Source organism: Chelonoidis abingdonii, chromosome 3 (assembly GCF_003597395.2).
Source record: "Chelonoidis abingdonii isolate Lonesome George chromosome 3, CheloAbing_2.0, whole genome shotgun sequence".
Lineage (NCBI taxonomy): Eukaryota > Metazoa > Chordata > Testudines > Testudinidae > Chelonoidis > Chelonoidis abingdonii.
The window spans coordinates 216363094-216386688 of record NC_133771.1 but is presented as its reverse complement, the minus strand read 5'-3'; the positions used below and the strand labels follow the sequence as shown (position 1 = coordinate 216386688).

Genomic DNA, 23595 nt, shown 5'->3' with positions numbered 1-23595 from the left:
TGTTTTTGGATGACTGACAGAGGAGTCATGTTGCAAGTGTCTGAATACAGCACAGGCTGCAAGCACAAAACCAAGACACCCCAAGTGTCCTTCCCAGCCACTCCACATACCCCCAAAGGGACTCAAAAGGAAGCCCAGAGAGAAGGCGCAACTGTGAAAAGTCAGGAGCAGGCAACGCCATGCACAGAAAATGTTACATTTCTCTGCTGAGTCCTCTCAAAGACTCTCATGTTCTTTGTTAGTCACAGTACTGGATGAACATGGCCGACAGCAACAAGTCTTGGGTTCTGGCCATCCAGCAAAGAGACCGCTCTCTGTGAGCAACGGTATTGTAATCAAACAGCATGTGGTCATGTATCCTGAGAGAGACACACCCCTCTGTACAGGCTGCCTGCCATCAACCTGCGTCTTCACTCAAAACTGCAAAACACACTCTGGGGCTGCTGACTTTGGAGATCTCAGTCAGGATAAATTCCCTGGTTTAACACAGTTACCTCTGACCCCACAACACCTCTGCATGTGTTAGTCATACAGGTGTTTGGAAGGGTGGGTTTAGTAGCTGGCTGTATCGTACATGCCTTTTCTGTCTTTCGGAAGGAGACGACCTGGAGAGCTAAGCAGCATGAATTTGAAAATGAAGATCCCTCGTGTTTCTGTGCATGGACTTTCTTTTACGCCCCATCCCCACCAAGGGCCCAGCTGCGGTTAGGAGTGAAATTTGGCCAGATTCAGAATGTTTTTAATCCAGCCGGCTCTGTCCTCTAGAGTCCATGTCCGTCAGTGCCTTAGCCAGGCAGGGGAATTAATGGCCTCTTTGCAGCTTTGTTCCTTGGAAACCTGATACCCGGCCCTGTGTGTGATGCTCTAGCATCTAGTTTAGGCAGGGTGGAGGCACGTCAAGGGTGCCATGGTGGGAGGGGCACGATGGAGCTGGGCTGCACTCTGGTGGCATAAACTCAGGCATGGCTGCAGAGCAGCTTGGACACAGAGGAGAGTCGGGGCCTTAGTCTGGGGCTACCAGCTTAATCCTTCAGGGGGTAACGAACTGGAGTTTTTCCATTGCCTTGGATGGAAGCAGGCTGGGCGTCTACCTGGATGTTGAAGTGCAAGCGTTTTTTGTGAAGCTGCATCCTTCCCCTGGTTTTCATTAACAGGGAAACATTTAGCTCATCACATTACAGCTCTTCTTGTATCTTTCCCCAGCCTGAGGTTACAATCCCATACATGCACACAAACAATGTGGTAAAAATAGTGACTAAAAAGTAGATAAAGGGTGGCAAATTCTAACCTGGTAAAAGGAAATACTGTTTCACACCATACTTAATTAGACAGTGGAACTCACTGTCACAGGAAGTCAGAATGAGCAAGATTCAAAAAGGGATTGGACATGGATAAAGATAGCAAGAATATCCAGAATTCTGATGACAACAATTCTGGAAGGGAGATTAAGCATCATGCTTCAGGGGTTAAACCAGTCTCTAATTACTAGAGATCAGGAGGAAACACTCATGAGGGTAGATTATCCCATGTCTGCTATTGCAGGACTCTGTGGCATCTGGCACTGGGAACTGTGAGACACAGGACGCTGAGCTAGGTTGGCTTTGGGTCTGAGCCCCTTGGCAGTGCCTATGTTTTTAGCTCAGGGGAAAATCTTCCCACAAAAAGCAAGATAATATCCAGTTAAGGGTCCTTGTTAATGTGCATGAAGCCCCACATTCACCACTGCCTCTCAGTCTCCCACCCATCTCCAGCTTGTGCAGTAGCGCACTGTGCATATCACGGTACTCACCATCCAACTACACGAATGGAAATAAGTGAACAACAAACACTGAGCCTGGTTCTCATTTACACTGAAGCCACTTTCCACTTCTCTAGCAGTGCAAAGGGGCTGCCCAGGGCATTAAATAGACATGACTCCCACTCTGAGGTCCCCTTATGCTGCCAGAGTGGGGGGAATGAAACTCACTCTGACACCACTGTGATAGGGTCACTTTCAAAGCTCTGACTTCACTGCAGAGTTAATTCAGATGAGCAGGCCCGAGCACCCAGCTTAGTGTAGCCCAGATGCAAATGGCCACACTACAAAGCCACATTCAAGTTCCCGTGCGTGTCACTAGGACTCCTTGGGGGCACATCCCATGGTTCTTCTTGCTGGGCCGTTATAGGATTCTTTCCCAGTGAATTGTGGGAAAACTCGTCCATTCTTCTGGGCACTGCCAGAGTTCGGGGTGGGCACTGGAGGACCATAAGCCTGCGTCCTCAGTGCAAAGCAGGCAGGCAACCCACCCAAGTGAAAACTTCACAGATGCTCTAGTCTGCAGCCCCAGCTGGGTCCGGTAGCACCACCCAACTCATGTCAGAGGGTTGTGTGTGGGGACAGGAGCTGGGTTAGGGACAGCATCTGTGTAAGAGCCCGGTTTAACTATGCAGTGAAGACAGACCCTTCCCCAACAGAGTCACTGCCAGACAAGAGCTGGTAAACAAGCAAGCAAAATCTTTCAGACAAGTAGCGAACAGAAACCATCTAATCTAGAAGAGCTGAAATTTAAACTGAGTCTTCATTCAAAAGTGTGACTTTAATTTTTGGTATCAAATCTGCAAAGCAGGACCAATAGAAAAATATATTTTTCACTGAGTTAATGTATTTAATCATTTTAGTCTGTGGACCAGATTATTAAAGATTTTTAGATGCCTAAGGATGTAGATATGCACCAATCTACACCAGTCAATACCTGAATACCTTTAAAAATCAGGCCATATCTCACCACTCCTTTAGATCTGGATGTTGTTTGTCCCAGCTGCCCCACTTCTTACCCCCAGCCTGTAGCATCAACATTGGGAAAACAAAACATCCTGAATATAGTTTCGTTTGAATGAAAGGAAAGGAAAAGGAAGTGTTTGACTTTGGGTTCCTGAACACAGCTCCCGGGAGGCGAAGCACGGCTATGCTGGGACTCTGCTATGGTCAGATGAACAGTGATCCCTCTGGCACACTGGCCAATGACAGGACAGCCAGAAGGCAGGCACTCATGTCATGTTTCATTCGCCTCTGCTACATTTGGGACGGGACTGCTGTGAGGGAAGAAAATGACACACTAGAAGCCCAAGAACTTTTGCAGCTTGTACATAATTCCCCCCCCACACACACACACACTTTTCTGGCATGTGATTTAATGGACATTGTTAGGAGTTACATTACTGATACAAAACACGCTGTTAAGTGTGGGTATAGGCAGCAGGGTTTTATTTTTTTCTGAAAGGAGATGCATAAACCTGAATTGTGGCTCCAGCAAACAAGAATTACTCTTAATGAGCTGTCAAGAAAATACTGGCCAATCTACAATTTGGCAGGCACTACAGCCTCTATTATAACTACCCAGGACTGCAGCAACATGACACTGGCAGCTTTCTTATTGGATGAATAACGAACTGCTGAGTGAAGAGCACAGAGTATTAGTGTGTGAGAGAGAGAGAGCGCGCACACGCACAAGCTTGGGTATACGGCATACTAGAGATACGTGTGTTACATACACACATGTGAAAGCAGAGAGAGACAGTGATGCTGCCCCAGACCCCGAGCTGGGGCTGAGTTTTAAGAGAGTTCCCTGGGCCATCAGTTAATGCTGATTTTCCTCAGAACACTGGGGAAATTCCCAAAGACAGGGAAAACTAATATTGTACCAGTTTTTGAAACGGGTAAACGGGATGACCTGGGTAATTACAGGCCGTCAGTCTGACATTGATCCGAGGCAAGATAACAGAGCAGCTAAAACAGGACTCAATTAATAAAGAATTAAAGGAGAAAAATATAATTAATGCCAATCAACAAGGGCTGATAGAAAATAGATCCTGTCAAACTAACGTGATTTGTTTTGATGAGACGACCAGTTTGACTGATAAAGGGAATAGTATTGATGTCATATAGTTAGACTTCTGCAAGGGGTTTGACTTGGTACCTCATGATATTTTGGTTTAAAAACTAGAATATAAAATGAACACAGCACACATTAAAAGAACTAAAAGCTGGCTAACTGACAGGTCTCAAAATGTAATTGTAGACAGGGAATCATCATCAAATGGGTCTGTTTCCAGTGGGGTCCCACTAGAATCAGTTCTTGGCCCTACGCTGTTTAACATTTTTATCAATGACCTGGAACAAAAAATCATCACTGATAAAGTTTGCAGATGACACAAAAATTGGGGTAATGGTAAATGATGAAGAGGACAGGTCACTGCTACAGAGCACAAGCAAACAATGTGTGTTTTAATATGGCGAAAAGTAAACGTATACATAGGCCACTCTTACAGGATGGGGGAAGCAGTGACTATGGAAAAGACATGGGGGTCATGGAGGGTAATCAGCTGAACACGAGCTCCCTGTGGGATGCTGTGGCCAAAAGGGCTAATGTGATCCTTGGATGTATAAATGGGGGAACTCAAGTTGGAGGAGAGAGAGGTTATTTGACCTCTGTATTTGGCATTGCTGTGGCCACTGCTTAGAACACTGTCCGGTTCTGGGGCCCACAGTTCAAGAAGGATGTTGATAAATAGGGAAGGGTTCAGAGAAGAGCCATGAGAATGATGAAAGGACTGGAAAACCTGCCTTACAGTGGTAGACTCAAGGAGCTCAATTTATTTAGTGTAAGAAAGAGAAGTGTTAGGAGGTGGCTTGATTACAATGTATAATACATACCTGGGGGAAATATTTAAGAATTGGCTCTTCAATCTAGCAGAAAAAGATCCAATGGCTGGAAGTTGAAGCTAGACAAATTCAGACTGGAAATGAGGCAGATTTTTAACGGTGAGAGTAATTACCCACTGGAACATTTTATCAAGGGTCATTGTGGATTCTCCATCACTGACCATTTTAAAACCAAAATTGGAGGTTTCTTCCAAAAGCTCTGCTCTAGGAATTATTTGGGGGCAGGTGTCTGGCCTGTGTTATCCAGGTCAGACTAGATGATGACAATGGTCCCTTCTGGCCTTGGGATCTGTGCTTGGTGCAGCTAAGCAGTGGTGGGGGAGAAGGGTGCAAAGGGAAACAGTAGAGGCCAATACATCCACTCTCCCTTCCCCAGACCTGCCACGCTCCTGGGCCGGTCCCTGGCTGTCCTTTAGCGCAGCCTCAGGGATGCTCTGTGTTCTGCTGGCTGCCAGTGGCCCTGAGGAGTGGCTCTGGCTGACAGGGATCACCAGAGAAGGCCTTTTTCCAAAATGTAGCTACGGGCCTGGGGAGGTGATACAGGAGCAGGTACAGCAGTGTGTGCCACTCAGGGTTTCCTCTCACAAGCAGTCCTGCTCCAGCCAGGAAACTGGCTGTGGCACCATGCTGGGCTTCTAGAGCTGATTTACTGGCCAGCGGGGCCACCCCAGACTGCCTACAACCATGTATAAAGCCACCTTTCCCAATCGAGCGGCTCCCAGGGCGTTCTTATTATGTGCACAAAGCCAGAGCATGGCATGAGAAGCTGCAAACATCAGATGCCCACCATCCACTTACTTCTATGGCTCCCACAATGGCAGTGCCTGAGCACCACCCAGCTCCTCCAGGTATTTACCTTCAGAGACCTCGCTCTTATCCCATTCTACAGATGGGAAACTGAGGCAATGAGAGAGACATGGCTAGATGCACAAGGAGATTTAGGCACCCAACCTCCCACCCAGCTACTACCTTGCCTTGCAGGTGCCCAAATTCCCTACAAGATGACGGTCCCACTGATAAGTCCCCTTGGCACCTAAATGTCCATCCTGATGCCCAGCACCCAGCTCATGCCTAAGCCCTGGTGGGATGCTAAGGCTCAGTGCTTTCCCTGCCTGTCTTGTGTGCAGGGCTCAATTTAGGAGGTCGTCTCAGAGCACACCTGCTGGGTCGGGCCCTGCACAAGCAGAGGTGGTGGTGCTCTTTCACCCAACAGCTCCAGGGCTAGAGTGCTCCTGCGGGACTTGGATTCAGTTCCCTGTTTAGCATCAGGGGGGATTTGAACCTGGAGCTCCCAGGCTTAGAGACCTGACTCCAGGAGAGGGCTCATGGCTGGGAATCCCAAGCAGAGGCCAGTGCCTCCTCCATCTTTGAGGGTCAAGGATTAGGCCCAATCTTACTTCTCAGCTTCCCCTCACTGCCTCGCTTAGGCAGCTCCCTGCTCAGTGGGCTGGCTTCTGTGGATCCCGCTCCCCAGGCATCATCCAGGAGCCTGGGCCCAGCCAGGGGCTGCAGATTCCAGGGGGCACCGGGTGCCTAAAAAGTTTGGCATTGAAGCACTGAGCCTAACGATTAGTCTGCGCCACAAAGCTTTGCTGGCACCACTGTGCCCCCATCCTGGCCAACACAACCCTGCCAGCAGACCTGCTGTGTAGACACAACCATGCAAGCGCTCCTCTTGGCACTGCTGATGTCACCTAGGGAGGTGGTGTAGCTATGCCAGCTTCCACTGTCCCTGCACAAGCAGGCTGTGCCAGCAAAGCGTCTGCAGAGCAGTCTCAACCTTTTTAGTCTTTCCCTTTGTGGATCCAGCCTTAAGTGACATCCCCAGGCCCACCCAGAGCAGAGAATTGGACCAAGGTCTCTGGGTTCCTAGGCCACTGTCCCAGCCCCAGGACCACCCTCCCTCTGCGGAGCCCATTCTGAGTGGCATTATGTGGGGAGGCCGGCGGCTGCTCACTGAAATGCCGAGCAGGGCCCTCAACCATCCCCGGGGAAGTGGTGGATAAAGGATATGGTGCCCACAGCGTCTCACAGCCCAGCAGCTTCCCAGGGATGCTGACCAAGCGCTGCCATTAGCTAGACAGCTCTGGAAACACAGCCAAGAAAGCAGGATGCCTGCCAGCCTCTGAAAGGGAGCCCAGCTTCTGGCTAGGCTCCTTCAGTGCAAGGAGTGTCAAGGCAGAAAGTCAGCAGCTATGGGAGACGTTTACAATTCTTGCACTAGGAACAGAGGGGAGGGGGAAAGGTAGATACAGCCCATCTATTTACAATGTCTCCCCAGCTGCTGTGAACCCACACAGCTCCACTGAAGAGAATGGGGCCAGATCCCCAGCTAGTTAAATCAGGATAGCGCCAGTGAAATCAGTAGTGCAGAGCCCCAGTTGGTGTAAATCAGCATCACTCTACTGAAGTGAATGGGATTGCTGCTGATTGCCACCAGCTGAGGATCTGGCCCATCATACTAGCTGAATTGCACTCTGTAATGGTCTCTGCTCAGTGACCTCTCTCCCACAAACACCAGGTGCACACAGAAGCTGGGCATGCTACGCAGCTGCTGCAGGGGGGCACGCTGGCTGGTGTGCACAGGGCCATGGAATGTAAACATTTTAACGACACGGCTGAGACACGTCCAAGGCAAATGAAGAGCCACATCTGGCCTCTGCAGGAGCCTTTCAGCCCAGGGGTTTGTATTAAGTATTGATTCGTATCCACTCACGGGCTGGCGTCAAAAGAAAATTGAGTCACACTTCGGAAGGAGCAGACACGTGACATTCCACCCCACTAACCCCAGCGCTGAACTTCCTGGCATTTGGGAGCCTTTGGACATTCTTTTACTTTGTTTGTGCTTTGAATCGGGATTTTCAAAGCTGCTTACGAGCTTTGGGTGCCCAAGTCCCATTTGTTTAGGCCCTTGGCTAAAACACCCACCTACGCAACCAGCTGGCAATTGGTTTGTATAAAATTCTATAAACCTACCCAGAATGCATAAGGATTCATTATTGACAATATCAGGCATCAGAGGGGAGCAATATTTTTTTTAATATAATTCAAGGAAAACCACTTTAAAACACAACAATTTTTACTTCTACAGGGGAGGGGGAAAACACTCGTTTGCTTTAAAAGAAACAATGAAAAAAAATCACAAAACGCGAACACCACAAACTAGAAAGTTGAATTACAGCATATGGGGTCTGGTGCCTCTGGGCAGGCTCCAGGCCACCTCCAACTCCCTATTCCTCTCTTTGCAACTGTAAGGGGACTGTTGCCCTCCTACTAACATTCAGTGGCGAGGGGTCTGGCTGGCAGCTCCCAGCACTAAAAGATTGAGGAGAGGCCAATGCTCCACCTCAGCCTCAGCCTCTGAGCCTGATTGACAGGGTGGGCAGGCTAATCAGGGAGTCATGAGGCCAGGGGGGTCGTGGCCTCTGTGTAAGCTGGAATTGTCTGGGTCAGACAGAGTGGGGAGGAGGTAAGGAGGAGGCAGGGTCCCGCGCGGAGCTGGGGACCAGAGCCGGGGAGCAGAGCCGGGCCAGATCCAGAGGGGCCAGAAAAGCAGCTCAGGAAGCAGGTCAGAGCTGAGAGCACAGCCAGAGACAGCCCAGGGAGAGCAGATCCTGTGCTGGGAGCAGAGCTGCAGCCACAGAGCCAGAGACAGCCCAGGGAGAGCAGATCCTGTGCTGGGAGCAGAGCTGCGGCCACAGAGCCAGAGACAGCCCAGGGAGAGCAGATCCTGTGCTGGGAGCAGAGCTGCAGCTACAGAGCCAGAGATGCGGCCCAGGGAGAGCAGATCCTGTGCTGGGAGCAGAGCTGCAGCTACAGAGCCAGAGATGCGGCCCAGGGGGAGCAGATCCTGTGCTGGGAGCAGAGCTGCAGCTACAGAGCCAGAGATGCGGCCCAGGGGGAGCAGATCCTGTGCTGGGAGCAGAGCTGCAGCTACAGAGCCAGAGATGCGGCCCAGGGGGAGCAGATCCTGTGCTGGGAGCAGAGCTGGGCCAGCCAGAGACACAGCCCAGGGAGAGCAGATCCTGTGCAGGGAGCAGAGCTGCGGCCACAGAGCCAGGTGTGGTGAGCAACTGGGGCAAGCCAAGGGGGGATGCTGGGCAAAGGGCCCAGTGCAGAAACACACCCTCAGCCAAGGGTCCTTGCAGGCCAGGCTGGGAGGGGGATCCTAACCCGGTGGGGGGCTGACACCAGGAAGAAGGGTCCCACCACCCAAAGCCCTGAGGTGTGTGGCCACCACCATTGCAAGTCTCCAACTTGCAGCGTCCCTGCAGCACAGCCAGGGCCTGAGGAGGAGATCTGGGACCTAGAAGAAGGAGACTGTAAACTGCCCTGATGTCCAGAGACACTGTTTGTGATGTTCCCTGCCACAGAGCAGGGTGATGTGTTTTCCTTTAACCTTTCCCATTTTTCCTTATTCTTTTTTAAATTAATTGTTAATTAAACAACTTGTATTTGCTTTAAATTGTACATAATGATCAGTGGGTCAGGGCGGTACCCAGTGCAGAGAGGGTACCCTGGACTGGGGACACCCTAGCCCCTGTCCTAGATGACCACAGCAAGGTTGGGGGTCGAGCCCCCCAGGAATCCTGGGACCAGTCTTGGGGTTATGAGGACTCCGCCAGACAGGAGAGTGCAAGGGGAGTCCTCGAGGGCAGGGAGGCCTCTGGGTAAAGGAAGTGGGAGTGAGGACTCAGATCCTTTTATTAGCCCACTTCACTGGTAGTGCAGAAGCCAGGAAAGTTCCCCACAATAGCGGGACCATTTCCCTGCTTACACAACCAAGCTTCGCCAACTTGTTCTTCTCTGCAGCAGTCCTCATAAAGGACCTTTGATGCTCATTTGCATCAAGCCACAGGCATCCTCTCTATTGTGAGAATCAAAACACACACACACAGGATAAGATTGTAAAACACAAACCACCAATTTATCATCAAAACATCGGGCACCTCGGAGTTCAGAAATAAATGAGCAGTCAGTGCACACCAGTTTTTAAGAGGCGATCACATGCACTTCAAGAAGCCCCACTTTAAAGTCTGTGTGGAGAGCGAGGCGACCAGGTGGGTGGGGAAGGAAAGGATGTTATGAAGAACATTTAGTGATTCACCCTCTCAAGCACCCAAGTGCCTACCTCTGATTGCAATACACATTTAGACACAAGCAGCTTGATGCAACATTCGTCACTGTGCAGTGATCTGCATCGACTACCCCAGAAATGAATGAGCCAATTGGTGACTGCAGAATTCATTAGAAAATGAGCTGCCTGAATATGTTTATTATAGGAAGGTGACAGAAAAAAAAAAGGTTTTAAAAGGAGAAACAGATTTGATGCCTTGTCTAACTCAGTAGACGGTCTCTGTCTCCTTGGGGTATTAAAGGAGTTTCATCTCATTAACTGCAATCCAGCTTATACCCCCCAGAACTAATTTTACTGCTGATTTGTATGCAACTGTTTGCTTTATTTCTTTTTCCAAAATACAGTGATACCGATTTTCTAGGAGCCTTTTCTAGCGAGCCCCAGCTCAAACTAGCTCGTTCCAGACTACGACATTCCAGTGCAGAGACTGACTTGGGACCCAAATTCAGGTTCTCAGCTGTATGTTAAAAGGGCTTTGCCCAGGAGATTGAGTTCTACATACACAGCCCCAGTGCAGCCACTCCTACAGCCTTGTGCTCTCCTTAAGTCAGGGAAACGTCCAGTGCCCACGAATAGTTTTGGGCTGACTCAATATGCTCACCTAGTTTGCTCTAGCCTACATCCCAGCTTACACCATCTGTATTGCTCATGCAACCAAAAGTCCATTTGAGCTGAAGTCAATTAGCGCTTTGGGGGACAAATTCCTAAGATAAGGCCCGAGTAAGTTTATGAGCTCATGCTCTATATGTCAGCATCATATCTACATTATATCAAATGCAGCATTAGATCTACTCTGCCTCCACACATGGGCACTGCACAGTTTTCTCTGAAAACATGCAGGGGTGAAGGACAGGAGCTGGTTATGGGTCTCTCACAACTCTGGGCAAGGAAAGTGGCTTTGCTCAGCGGACTACATCCAAAATAAAACCCCAAACCTATTTTTCCAAACAGTTTCCTAATTTAAAATCATGTGTGCAGAATATAGGAGTGTACATATGATAAATTAATATTCCACCCCCATGTTATGTGATGTACTCAGACTTCCAGCAGCTGAGAATCTGGCCCAACTGTATTTTTGAACAAGGAAAACAGCTAAGATGGTCTCTTTGTACGTTCATCACACGCTGATATTTTTAGACACATACCTCTTCTGGATCTCAGCTGTGTCTGGACAGTAATCATTGTGCTGGTGAGCCCACGACTTGCATTGTCTGATGCAATAGAATGCAATGTGGCTTTCTCTCATCTGGACAAGCTGAAAACGAAAAGGCCTGGAGTGAAAAATCTGTTTTCGACTCATGTGTTCACTTTTAAAGGGACCAGATGCTGTAACTCTGGGCAGTGGAACCTAGATGTTGGATCAGTACTCCAATAGCACCGAGAGGTCTTACCCAAGATCAGGGTCTCACTGTGCTAGCCCAGACTACATACCAACACCTAGCGAGAGACCATCTCTCCCCTGAGGATCTCACAATCTAAAATCGACAAGACAGACACAGGGTGGGAAGGGAAGCAGAGAGAGAGGAAGAGACTTGCCCAAGTCCACCCAGCAGAGCAGAGTCAGGAATAGACCTCAGGGCTCGAGTCCTGGTCAGGTGATTCCAATATCATGGTGACTAATACTATACTTCACTTGGATCGCTCCATTCTGCAAAGGAGGGTGAGTATCATTATTCCCGTGTTAAGCTGAGGCAACCTGCTGTACCTCGTTCCTCCCAATGAACCAGCACAGTAAAAAAAGGAAATATAAATTAGAACATCGGAGTGAGATTGGCGCCCTAAGAACACCTGCGAGAGGTGGCACGGCAGAGAGACCTGTACTTTAGGCAGGCTGAGCACAAGAGCCAGACATCAGTTCTCCAGCAAATGCCCTGGATTCAGCTTCTTCGCAGAGAGCCTGCAGCAGCTCGATTACATTTTAAAAATGAATTTTGTCATTCATTAAATATGCAAACACCACAATCCATCTGGCAGCTCCAGCTTCATTTACTGCAGGTCATTTGAGAACCGAGGTGACCTCTGAGGCAAAGCCACCAAGGGCCACCTTTGCGATGACTGGAGAGAAAAGCGTATAATAAAACCACGCTAAGCCCTCAGAAATGTGGACTGCCTCATGCGGGGGAAGACTGCCAGCTTCTTTTAAGAAAGGTTTTTCCCAGTAACTTTCCTTGGGGCCTTCTGGAGATTCTCTGGTTCCAGTAGCCTTTGAGGGGACACCAGAATGGCCCTTCTGCAAGGTTTCATTGGTCTGGCAGAGAAACTTTTGGCCATTGCAGCTACAAGGAGAATTGACCAGATTGTTGCAGCTGGTTGGTTTCAGTACAAACACCTCACAACAGGACCATACTGACCCTGCAGAGCATCAGCCTTTGAGAGCAGACCCTCAAAACAAGGCCCTCAACCCCATGGGTAGACATCCCGCAACACTAATGAGATCAAAGTAGTCAATTCACGACAAGGGCTTAATTTCCAACTGCCCAACAGACATGAGCAAGTGTGAGATGGAGAAGGGAGCAGCTACGGAGCTAGCTGGCTTCTCCTCAGGCTCGTCACAGTGGACAAAGAATCCGGAGAGACTGCCAAGGATGTGTCATCCCCACAATTGCTGGCACCACTGAGCGCGATTAGCCTCAAATGCGTCCACTGTGCTCAGGGCAGCTAACTCACTCAGGTGCTGTTGGAATTCCCACTAGGTGCCTGTCTGCATCTCTAGGGGCCTAAAGACCTTTGCAAATTTGATCCTAGGGCCTAACCTTGTTTTCAAAAGTGAAAATGGGCCTTAGGAGACTTTGAGAAGTTTACACCCAAGTCCTATCCACTACACCACTGTGTTCGTTGCCTAACTACGTTAGAAGATCTAGGCTCCCATCTGTTCAGCACAGAGCTGGTCTGTCAGCACTACTGGCTTCTCTATTAGCTCAGAGTCCAAATTAAGCGGCGGGAAGGGGGCGGGAGGCAGCAGAGATGGCCTCACTCCAAAGTCTGGAGTCCTGAGGGATAGAGAGACAAGAACTGCCCAGCATTGGGCTGAAGAAGCTCCCTGCTAGGGTGACCACATGTTCCGATTTTATAGGGACAGTCCCGATTTTGGGGTCTTTTTTCTTATGTAGGCTCGTATTACACCCCCCCCCCCCCCCCCAGTCCTGATTTTTCACATTTGCTCCCTGGTCACCCTACTCCCTGCTAGTGAGACAGATATTCTCCACTCTCTCTTTGGGTTTATTTTCAGTGTGGTTCACTCTGGAACACTCTCATCCTGGCTAACTCTGTGACCTACTGTGAGTGAGAACGGGGGAAAACAGGAGAGCCGAGGTGGGACCAAGAGCCCTTCTGCTTTGGTGCAATCTAATTGGCGCATCTGCCTGCTTGTCACCTGATTAGAACAACCAGCCCCACAGTTCTAGAGTGGCCTATCTGGAAGCGTCCAATCGGAACGCCTCACCACTCTAGAGGCAGAAGCAAGTATCCCAAATCCTGTCCCTGCCTTATCTAGGTCCGCTCCAGAAAGCCCTTTTGTGTTCCAAATGCTTCATGTCCTTTAAGGGCTATTTGAAAATTATTTAGAAAACACTGTTTGTAACAAGCCCAGCCACTCAATTTAATATTCCCCTTAATGAAGGCTCCATTCCTTTCTTCTTCTCTTTCCCCCAAGGAGCAAATAATAATGTTTGTTCATGGAAAAATACATTGTAAGGGATCATTGCCATGCAATCATATGCACATCTGTTCTTAACAGGTTTCAGCTGAAACTACTGAAAATATACATAGGTCTACTTATGTGGAACAACTTAAATATGATAAGATTACAATTTGGAGGATAACAATGTGTTTAGCTATGGAAAAAGTAAGCCCCTTTCTAAACGCTCTTTCCACACACAATCATAACTTTTTACCACATATGTTGTCAAGGGGACAACATTTGTTGAGGATTAAGAAAGAACCCAGCATTGCAAGATTAGTGGCAAATAAACTCAAGATGTTCTAACATCCTCCCCACCAGCATTTAACTCCTGCATTACTATGTAATTAGGAGTGATAGCCAGCCCTACCGCTGCCCAGCCATTAAGAATGAGCAAAGAAAAGGCTCTAAGAAGCCCAATGTGGTGTTGCCACCACAATGTGGTTGGGATGGGCGTGGGCATTCCAAGACTTTCCTCTTCCAGCATGATTCCCCCCAATTCTGCACTAACGTTCGCTTTGGGATTCACGTACAGAACTTGGCACTGGACAATAAGGAAGCACAACAGGAAGCAGCAGCACTGAAAATATGCCATCAGAGAGCATCAGCTAAAATTGGCATCTGACAAGCCATCTAAGGAAACGTGACATTGTCAGTGGGTTTCTCATTTCCCACTACACCCTGCTGGGGATAGTCACCTGTTTTATTAAATTAAAAATGTCCCTAATTTAACAAACTGTACAGTGGAAAACAATAGCAAATGACAGTTTCATTAGAGCTGGATTTGTGGAGCAAAGCAAATATGGTGTAGCTTGTACTTTCATTCAAGGATATTTTTAATTCCTCTTTTTTTACATTAACTTGTTAAGGCGATTGTATGTTTTCAAGGCAACTATGCATGCAAATTTTAAGTCGCTACCCAGTACTCTCATTAATATATGAAATGCCATGTCCTAAATTTCTTTGTAGGAAAACTTTTGAGCTGCACAATGTCGGAGAGCCCACTCACACAGGCACTGTTTGGAAAAAAAGACAAGTAGCTAGGTGTCTTAGGAACTCTGACCTCCGAGCTCCTGAACGGTGATTTGCCAGAGTTCTACCGTGTTGGGGAGACACGGTCTTTCAGGCGTGCAATCATTAGTGCTGAAAGGAAGCTCTGCTGGCTCACCTTTCCCGGCACCCGGCATTGTGCCACAATTGATTTCCTTATCCTGAAGCCATCCCTGATAGATGGTGCCTGTCAAATTCACAGCCTCCTCACGCAGCCTCTTCCATTCGATGCACTCATCTAATGACTAGGAGGATTTCCCCATAGCTCTAATCCTAAAGGTTTGCTGCTGAATTTTAGGTCCTTTTTTTCCTTCTTGGTTCTGCCTTTGTTGACTAATATGGCTAACTGGTCCCTGTTCTCTCAGTAACAGCCCCTTCTGTACTGATAGGCAGTTACTGTGTCTCCTGCTGTGCTGAGGGCACAGTTCTCATTTCCATTGCTCAGTGCAGGCATGGAGGGTGGGGAGAGGGCTGCTAGCCACTGGGCAAGCTAGAGCAGCCATTTGTTCCACTGCCAATGGCCCCTAATGCCCAGAGCACAACAGTGCTATCTCCAGGCCACCTTCCCCCTTAGCCATCATGGTCCCAGGGTATTAGAGAGAAAAGATGGGTGAGGTCATACCTTTTATTGGACTGACTTCTGCTGGCGAGACACTGGCCCAAAAAAAGATAAGATATGACCTCACCCACCTTCCATCTCCATTGCTAAGGCCTCTCCTGGGGCAAGAGTGTGTCATGAAGCCAACTCTTTCAAATCTGCATAATCCAGGAAACTCCCCACACTGAGGTCTTCCCTGGGTGAGAAGACTGACTGATTGCCCTGGACTGTCGGAAAGCCACAGGGTGAGGGAGCATCTGCCATGATCTTTCTGCACAACTTTTGCTTTGCAATTTCTTCCATGGTTTGGTGAAATTCTCCATTTCTGGACTCTATTGCAGACCCGCAAGCATAGTGCTCCAGGCCAGGTCTAAGTAGTGCCAACCAGAGAAGGATATAGTAACTGTTAACGATTATCCTTAACTTGCACTAAAGCATTTGCTTTATATTGTGCCTAATTGCAAAAATAACCCCACTGCTTCCCAAAAAAAAAACCAAATACAAAGGAAGACCTTCTAAAATGACTTCTGATTTGGAGTGCCTCCATTTTTGGCTGTCCATCATGAGCAGATTTGGAGACACTAAGGGAATGGACAGTAGCAGGTGACATTTAACTTGGATAAACAGAAGATGAAATATATTGGCTGAAATACTGGAGTCCAAGATTTCCTATTCCAGATGGATTCTGCAAATTGAGAGCTCTTTTGGAAAAAGACTGGAGTCCTTGTGGACAGATTTCCGTAGTTACTAACACAAACACAGTGCTCAAGTGCATTAGGGAAAAAAAAGTAAGATAAAATATATAAACTATGATAGTGACATGTTGTACACTGAAGTTGGCTTCTCTCTTATCTAGGTCCAGATTTGATTATCTCATGTTAAGAAAGCTGTTCCCGAGATTGAAATAGCCCAGCGAAGGGCAACAAGGATCATCAGAAGTGTATTGGGAATTATGTATATTAGGAGAGATGAAGAAAGCTAGGATTATTTAACATAAAAAGGAGAACTGAAGAGAGACACGATGAAGTGATTCCAAACGATAAAGGGCAGAATGACAATTGATCAGTTCATTCCCTTTTTGTCCTGTCTCTAAGTATGAAAAACATGCGACGATGAAATTAAAGAGTAGTAAAAATCAGGCCAGTATAAAGGAAACACTTTACCCAGAGTAGAATAACCCTGTGGGTTCATTGCTGCTGGCGATGATGGGACACACGCTGCAGATGGGCTTACAAAAGGACCTCCATATTACCTTCATGCCCACTAATGACAGGTCTGGCTGTGCAAGCTCTGATAGCAAGGAGGAGAACAAAATCTCCTTCTCAGTCAAAAAGGAACATCTCACCCTCTTGCACTTCCCCCATCACGTCCACAATTACAGCATTATTAGTATTTACCATTTATAGGGCAGTAACTTCAAACCAGATCCACCCCTATTGTGTAGGGGGCTGTACAAACATAAACAACAGCCCCTGCCCCAAAAAGCTTACAGTAGTATCTGAACAGATGAGGTTTCTTTTCCCCATGGTCCTCTCCAGGGTGTACACAGCACAGAGTCCAGAAGGACAAAGGCCTGATCTGGTATAGTAAATCTTTCCTTCTTGTTATTGGCTGGATGGTTGTACCGTAGCTATCGTGGGTCACTTTGTAGCAGTATCTGTACCTCGCAGTACTCTGTGTAACAACAAGCGGCGATGTTCGGCTCTCAGTCAGGGTCAATCTGAAACTCCCCAGGGGAAGTCCCCAGGATTACAGCTCCCTGCCCTCCCCGGTCTTCTGAGTCCCTTTCATAGATTCATAGACTCTAGGACTGGAAGGGACCTCGAGAGGTCATCGAGTCCAGTCCCCTGCCCTCATGGCTGGACCAAATACTGTCTAGACCATCCCTGATAGACATTTATCTAACCTACTCTTAAATATCTCCAGAGACGGAGATTCCACAACCTCCCTAGGCAATTTATTCCAGTGTTTAACTACCCTGACAGTTAGGAACTTTTTCCTAATGTCCAACCTAAATCTCCCTTGCTGCAGTTTAAGCCCATTGCTTCTTGTTCTATCATTAGAGGCTAAGGTGAACAAGTTTTCTCCCTCCTCCTGATGACACCCTTTTAGATACCTGAAAACTGCTATCATGTCCCCTCTCAGTCTTCTCTTTTCCAAACTAAACAAACCCAATTCTTTCAGCCTTCCTTCATAGGTCATGTTCTCAAGACCTTTAATCATTCTTGTTGCTCTTCTCTGGACCCTCTCCAATTTCTCCACATCTTTCTTGAAATGCGGTGCCCAGAACTGGACACAATACTCCAGTTGAGGCCTAACCAGCGCAGAGTAGAGCGGAAGAATGACTTCTCGTGTCTTGTTTACAACACACCTGTTAATGCATCCCAGAATCACGTTTGCTTTTTTTGCAACAGTATCACACTGTTGACTCATATTTAGCTTGTGGTCCACTATGACCCCTAGATCTCTTTCAAAGCAATGATCCACTCCACATAACTCTCCCTTCCTTCAAACGCTCTTTGCCCTACACCCCGTCTTGCAGAGAGTGCTTGCAAGAGAGCTTCACACTGTCCTCCTGCCATGGCACTGCCCTGCCACTTGCCCAGCCCCAGCCTGGTGGGGTCGGGGGTCAGAGCACGAGCTCAGATCCCTTTGGGACAGTTTCTTGTGCTACATTTCCCTCTAGGCTTCTGCTGGCTCCATTAATAGCCTTGACTTGGCCGTCTCCTTGGGACGCTGCAATCAGGGAAATGGGCACCAAGAATGGACATTTCCCTCCTCTAGAGCTCAGACTTTATGCCTTCAACTCCTTTCCTCCTCCCCCCCCCTTTTTTTTAAACAGGCCAAATATTTACACAAATGTTAGAGGTCATTAAGAAGGGCAGTTTTCAAATGCTTCATGCCCATTTGCAGTCTGAGCATGGTCTCCTGGCCAGTGCCCCATTCCTTAACCCTTACAACACTGGCATTTTCCACACTGACTCCCACGGCTGGACAGGCCAGTTTACATTGCTTGTCGTCCGCCCGCCCGCCCGCCCCTGGGGTTAATAAGAGAAGCCTATGGCCAGAGTCACGGCAGGATATATTTAACGTACAGTAAGCAAAACAAACAGAGCTAGATAAACAGACCACAGATGAGAGCACAGTGGGATTTGGCATCATTCACTACAGTAAAGGGAGAAAATAGATCAAGTTTCACAAAGTATCATTCTGATTTTGGTTTGGCCTTGATTTAATAATTGGCTCTGGGGAAGCTGGCACTGAATTCCAGTGATGGACCTTTGTTTCCAACTCACAACGGTCAGTTAATCTCCCTCCCAGCAGGGGGAGACAGACCGGACATTGAATAAATACCGGTCAAGAAATCTTTTTGAAGAAGTGTTTGATCTGGCTGCCTGGACGAATCCACACTCTGTAGCTGTGGAGTCACAGCCTGGGTCAGCGGTGGTGCACAGAGAGCCAGATGGAATCCCAGGAGGAGGGGAGAGGATCCCCATTGACCAGCCTGCCCCATTCCTGGAGGGCTGGGGAGCACCCACCACACAGCAGTCCCTCTCCACAGAGGGTAGGCTGCCTGCCCCATGGCCAGTGCAGGAGGAGGCTTGGCCCAGAACAGAGAAAAGCCAAGATGAGACTCAGGTTTACAGCTGCATCTGAGACCCAGGAAATGGAAGCTGAGGAAGTTGCTTCCCAGCCAGCCAAGGAGGTACTCAGACAAGACCCCCAGCTTGAGATAGTCCAGCTGCCCGAAGCTGCCCTGGCACAAGGCAGTGGCCTATACAGTTCTCTTCCCAAGTGAGATTGGCTGGCGAATGAAGAATCCTTGAACCAGGGTCAAGTCTCTTCTCCATCAAAGGGCATTGGCAAGGAGCACGCCTCCCCCCGCTCGCTCACACACTCGTTGTTGGCTCTGTTGTCGGCTCTTCTGCACAGGGACGGCGCAACTCGCACAGAGCCCTGCGCAGGCTGCTCCTGTGAGCCCCCCGTGCACAGGCTGCTCCAGGGCAGGGAGGATCCTTGCACACAGCCTGCTGGTCCACACAGGCGGATAACACTTGGGCCCTCTGTTTGTACAGAGCCTGGCACCATGCAGCCCTGGTTCCACTTGGGGCCCCCAGGTGCTACCAGAGCACACCAGGAGCAACAACAGCGGGTCAGTGGCTGCACCAGGCTGAAGATTTGAGGGTCCCGGGCTACCAGCCACGTTGTGTCTCCCAGAACACCCTACTTCCACAGCCCACGTCCTTGCAATGGGAGCCATTCCTCCCCTGGAGAAGTGGTGGGCATGTGCTTCATGCTGCTTACTGTGCTGTTGAAGTCCAGGGGAGTGCAGTGCATGGAATCTGGGTGCCAGGACGGTTACTCACCAGTTCTGCATTGTCCCATCGGGGGCGTTCCTGGCTTATCTGGGCCCTAATGGTGTCCTACCCATTCCAACAGCTTCGGCCAGTGATTCTTGATGGTTTAGGGCAGCGGACATCCCTTCCTCAGCCAAGGATCACATGGGGATTGACTCTCGCTGGGCGTTTCAGACTCTGCGTCTCTGGGAGATCTCTCTGCGTGACAGAGAGCTATCACTCTGTCGGTATGAATCTCCCAAAGCCTGGATAACTGAGGCTACAGAAGAGATCTGGGCTCACAGTCAGGTTTTGGTCTTCATTCCCTGGACTCCAGACGGAGCTGCACCTGCACAGAGCACGGCTGAATGCAGCACCCAGAGTACAACAGCAAGCGCTCGGCTGCAGGTTCTAATCCAGGGAAATTGCTGCCCTGAGGAGCGGGCTGGCTGGCTGAACACAAGATCTGAACTGCCCAGCTTGTTTGGATTCGGCAGCTCCTGTCAGGAAACGCCGTTCTTCGTCACTGTAGCAAGGGAACATGTTTAGCTGCTCCAAAGCAAACTCCCTTAGCTGTGCTCATTAATAGTTTCTCCATGTGCAAGGGTGCAGCTAAGCCTCCCACGAGCAGCTGGCTAGCACAGGAGAGCAAGGGACTAGAAGGGTGCTCCCCTACCGTGCAGGGGCTGGTCAGCAGGGCCAGGGCTGACAGGGCTTCTTGCCACCTCCTGTCCACTTGCCACTCCTGCACAGAGTTCCAAAGTGGCCCTTTTCTCTGACCACACACAGCAGAAAAGTTCCTTTTCCTCCTGCGTGTTCACACACAAAGCCCAAGAGTCCACTTCCGGGCCCCAGCTGATCCCGGCTGTGAGAACCCAGACTGCTGCTGACACACCCCACGACCTTGTAAAATGTTGTGAAACAAGTCAAGTAAGGATACAGCAGACTTGCTCATGCCGACCAGAACTCCTTGGGCAATGCGCCAAAAGACACCTAGCTTAGTTCTCTGTTAAAAGTTTTCTGCCTGCCTTGTAACTGGCTTTACCTTGCAGTCACCAAAACAGTAGAACACAATGTTTCTCCTCTGGATATAAACGGGATCTCTATTATTTTCAGTCATTGGAACACATGGTTCATCTCAAGAGGATAGCTCGTGGCTCAGAGGAGCACTCAAAGTTTATTCAGCTTACGCAGATCTTAATAGCCACTTCAGAGTTCCAGCTCTCAGAGAGTACAAACAGTTTGATCTTACTCAGCAGAAAGTATCCTGATCATGCGAAGTCGGATGCTGTTTAGACAGTGCCCAAAGCTACAGCTGGATGTGAAGCTGTTACGACGTGACTCAGATTTGTCCTTTTAATGTTTAATACTCGTTCTCTTTTAAACAATTAAAATCTAAAAATATCCCTCAACTTTTTTTGTTTTCATGTTGCAACAAAATATGTGATGTATCCAGCTTGAAGTGCAGGTTCTGAGATAATGTGTACATTTTTGGGTGTTTTAAAATGATTGTAGTGAGGTGCTGATGACCAGGAATTAGGATGTAACCTACCAACAGTGCCCGGCCTTGTAAACAGGGGAAGATATTAGTGCTGGTCCAACTTTGTCCATTAAAACATGTTCCAGTGGAAAAGGGATTTTGGCAAAATGCAAAATGCTGCGGGAAACATCGGTTTTCAATTTATAGTGTTTTCCTCAAAATCTGAAAACAGAAAATTTTGCAGTTCACAGCCACTGAAAACTGAAGATTTTTGGCCAAACTCCCCAAACATAATGATTTTTGGTGGAAATTTTGCACTTTTCAGTTTCTGAAAAACATTTTTGGTTTGGGGATGTTCAGTGTTTTGACAGGAAAAACCCACAATGTGGGGTGGGGTGGGGAGTCAACATTTTTTGGGGGAAACCCATTTCCTGCCCAGCTCTAGAAAGTCTATCCAATAGGGAAGGGGAGCATGGAGGTGGGGGGCACATGGAGCTCTAAGGGAAGTGGCAGAGCTCAAATTTATGCTGTAAGCAGTATCTATGTAGCTGCTGCCCCACTCTAACATAATCCTTGGTCACTCGGTTGCAGAACCAGTTTTGATAATTGGTACAACTTGCTATGGAGGAAGCCAGAACTTGGAATAATTATTTTCTCCCTTCCACATCCAAATTCCAAAATTAATGGACCTTCTCAAACTCCCCGCTTCCCCAACAATGTATTTAACTTTTCTAAGCAGTAAAGACTGCTCTAATAATGATAAAAGTTATGGTCACTCCCTCGCTCTGCAGCATCTGAATCTCCGAGCAGCCCTGTGGACGTCAGAGAGACTCCTCCCACAGTAAGGTACAATTCAGCAGCCGTAACAGAGGTAGACTCTAGCCCAGTGAATTCCCATCTGCATGACTTTGGGATACCACGCCCAGCTCTATGGGCTGCAGAAAACATCCACTTAACATTAGAGTTCAAGCCATCACAGAGCGGTTTTAATGCTGCATTTTATTTTGAATCTAAGGTATATCTGGAGAAGGTTGGGGACAGTCATAACTAAACAAATTCAACTAGATTCATAGATTCCCAGGCCAGAAGGGACCATTGTGATCACCTAGTCTGACCTCCTGGATAACACAGGCCAGAGACCTGCCCCAACACAATCCGTAGAGCAGATGTTTTAGAGAAATATCTAAATCTTGATTCTGAGATTGTCAGTGATGGAGAATCCACCATGGCCCTTGGCAAATTGTTCCAATGGTAAATTATTCTCAAATGTGTCCTCTCTGAATTTGTCTAGCTTCAGCTTTCAGCCACTGGATCATGTCAGAGCTTTCTCTACTACACTGAAGAGCCCATTATTAAATATATGTTCCCCGCATTGATACTTCTAGACTGTAACCATTACCCCTTAACCTTCTCAAGCTAAATAGATTGGGCTTTTTGAGTCTGTCATTATAAGAAGGCAGGTTTTCTAATCCTTTAATTGTTCTCATGGCTCTTCTCTGACCCCTCTCCAATTTATTAACACCCTTCTTGAATTGTGGCCACCAGAACAGGACACAGAATTCAAGCAGCCATCACACCAGTGCCAAACACAGAGGTAAAATAACTTCTTTACTCCTACTCAAGATTCCCCTGTTCATGCATCCCAGGATTGCATTAGCCTGTTTGGCCACAGCATCACATTGGGAGCTCACGTTCAGCTGATTATCCACCACAACCCCCAGGTTTTTTCCAGAGTCACTGCTTCCCAGGATAAAGCCCCTCCATCCTGTAAGCAAGGCTACATTCTTTGTTCCCAGATATGTACGTTTACATTTAGCTATATTAAAACACATAGTGTTTGCTTCCACTCACTTTCCCAAGCAATCCTGATTCACAGTGATCTGTGACCTGTCCTCCTCTTCTTACTTACCACTCCCCCAGTTTTTGTGCCCTCTGCAAACTTGATCAATGATGATTTTAGGTTTCCGTCCAGGGCACCGATAAAAATGTTAACTAGCAAGACCCAATACTTGCAGGTCTCCACTGGAAACACACCAACTCAATAACAGTACGTGACATTTTGAGACCAGAGGCCAACACGGCTACAACAACACCGCAGATTATGTTTTGAGACCGATCAGTTACTCACTTTCTAACCCTTTAAATTGTGCCGTATTAACAGTATATTGCTCTAGTCCCTTTTAATCAAACTGTCATGTTGTATCAAGTCAAACGCCTTACAAAAGGCTACGTCTATTATGCCAACACTGTTCCCTTTATCAACCAAACTTCTCAAATTAACTTGATTTTTTGGATGCGATTACAAGATGTATTTTTCATAAATCCATGATGATCTGCATTAATTACATTATTCTCCTTTAGTTCTTTATTAATCGAGTCCTGTATTAGCTGCTCCATTATCTTGCCTGGGATTGATGTCAGGCTGACAAGCCTATAATTACCTGAGTCATCCCATTTACCCCTGTAAAACATTGACACGGCATTGACTTTTTCCCCAGTATTTTGGAACTTCCCCTGTGCACCATGACTTATTGAAAAGCAACATTAACAGTGCAGCAAGCTCCTTGGCCAGCTCTTTAAAAACTCTTTGGATGCCAGTATCCAGCCTTGCT

The 23595-nt window shown here is 48.0% G+C and overlaps 1 long non-coding RNA gene across 5 annotated transcripts in view; it reads right to left on the bottom strand.

Annotated features, from left to right (window-relative positions):
• Nucleotides 1-23595, bottom strand: part of LOC116819120 (uncharacterized) — a 198243-nt gene that overhangs the window by 103234 nt on the left and 71414 nt on the right. For all 5 annotated transcript variants that reach the window (XR_012655648.1, XR_012655649.1, XR_012655650.1 and 2 more), the window contains exon 2: nt 10985-11094. This is a non-coding gene — a long non-coding RNA (uncharacterized LOC116819120). The remainder of the gene's footprint in view (nt 1-10984; nt 11095-23595) is intronic.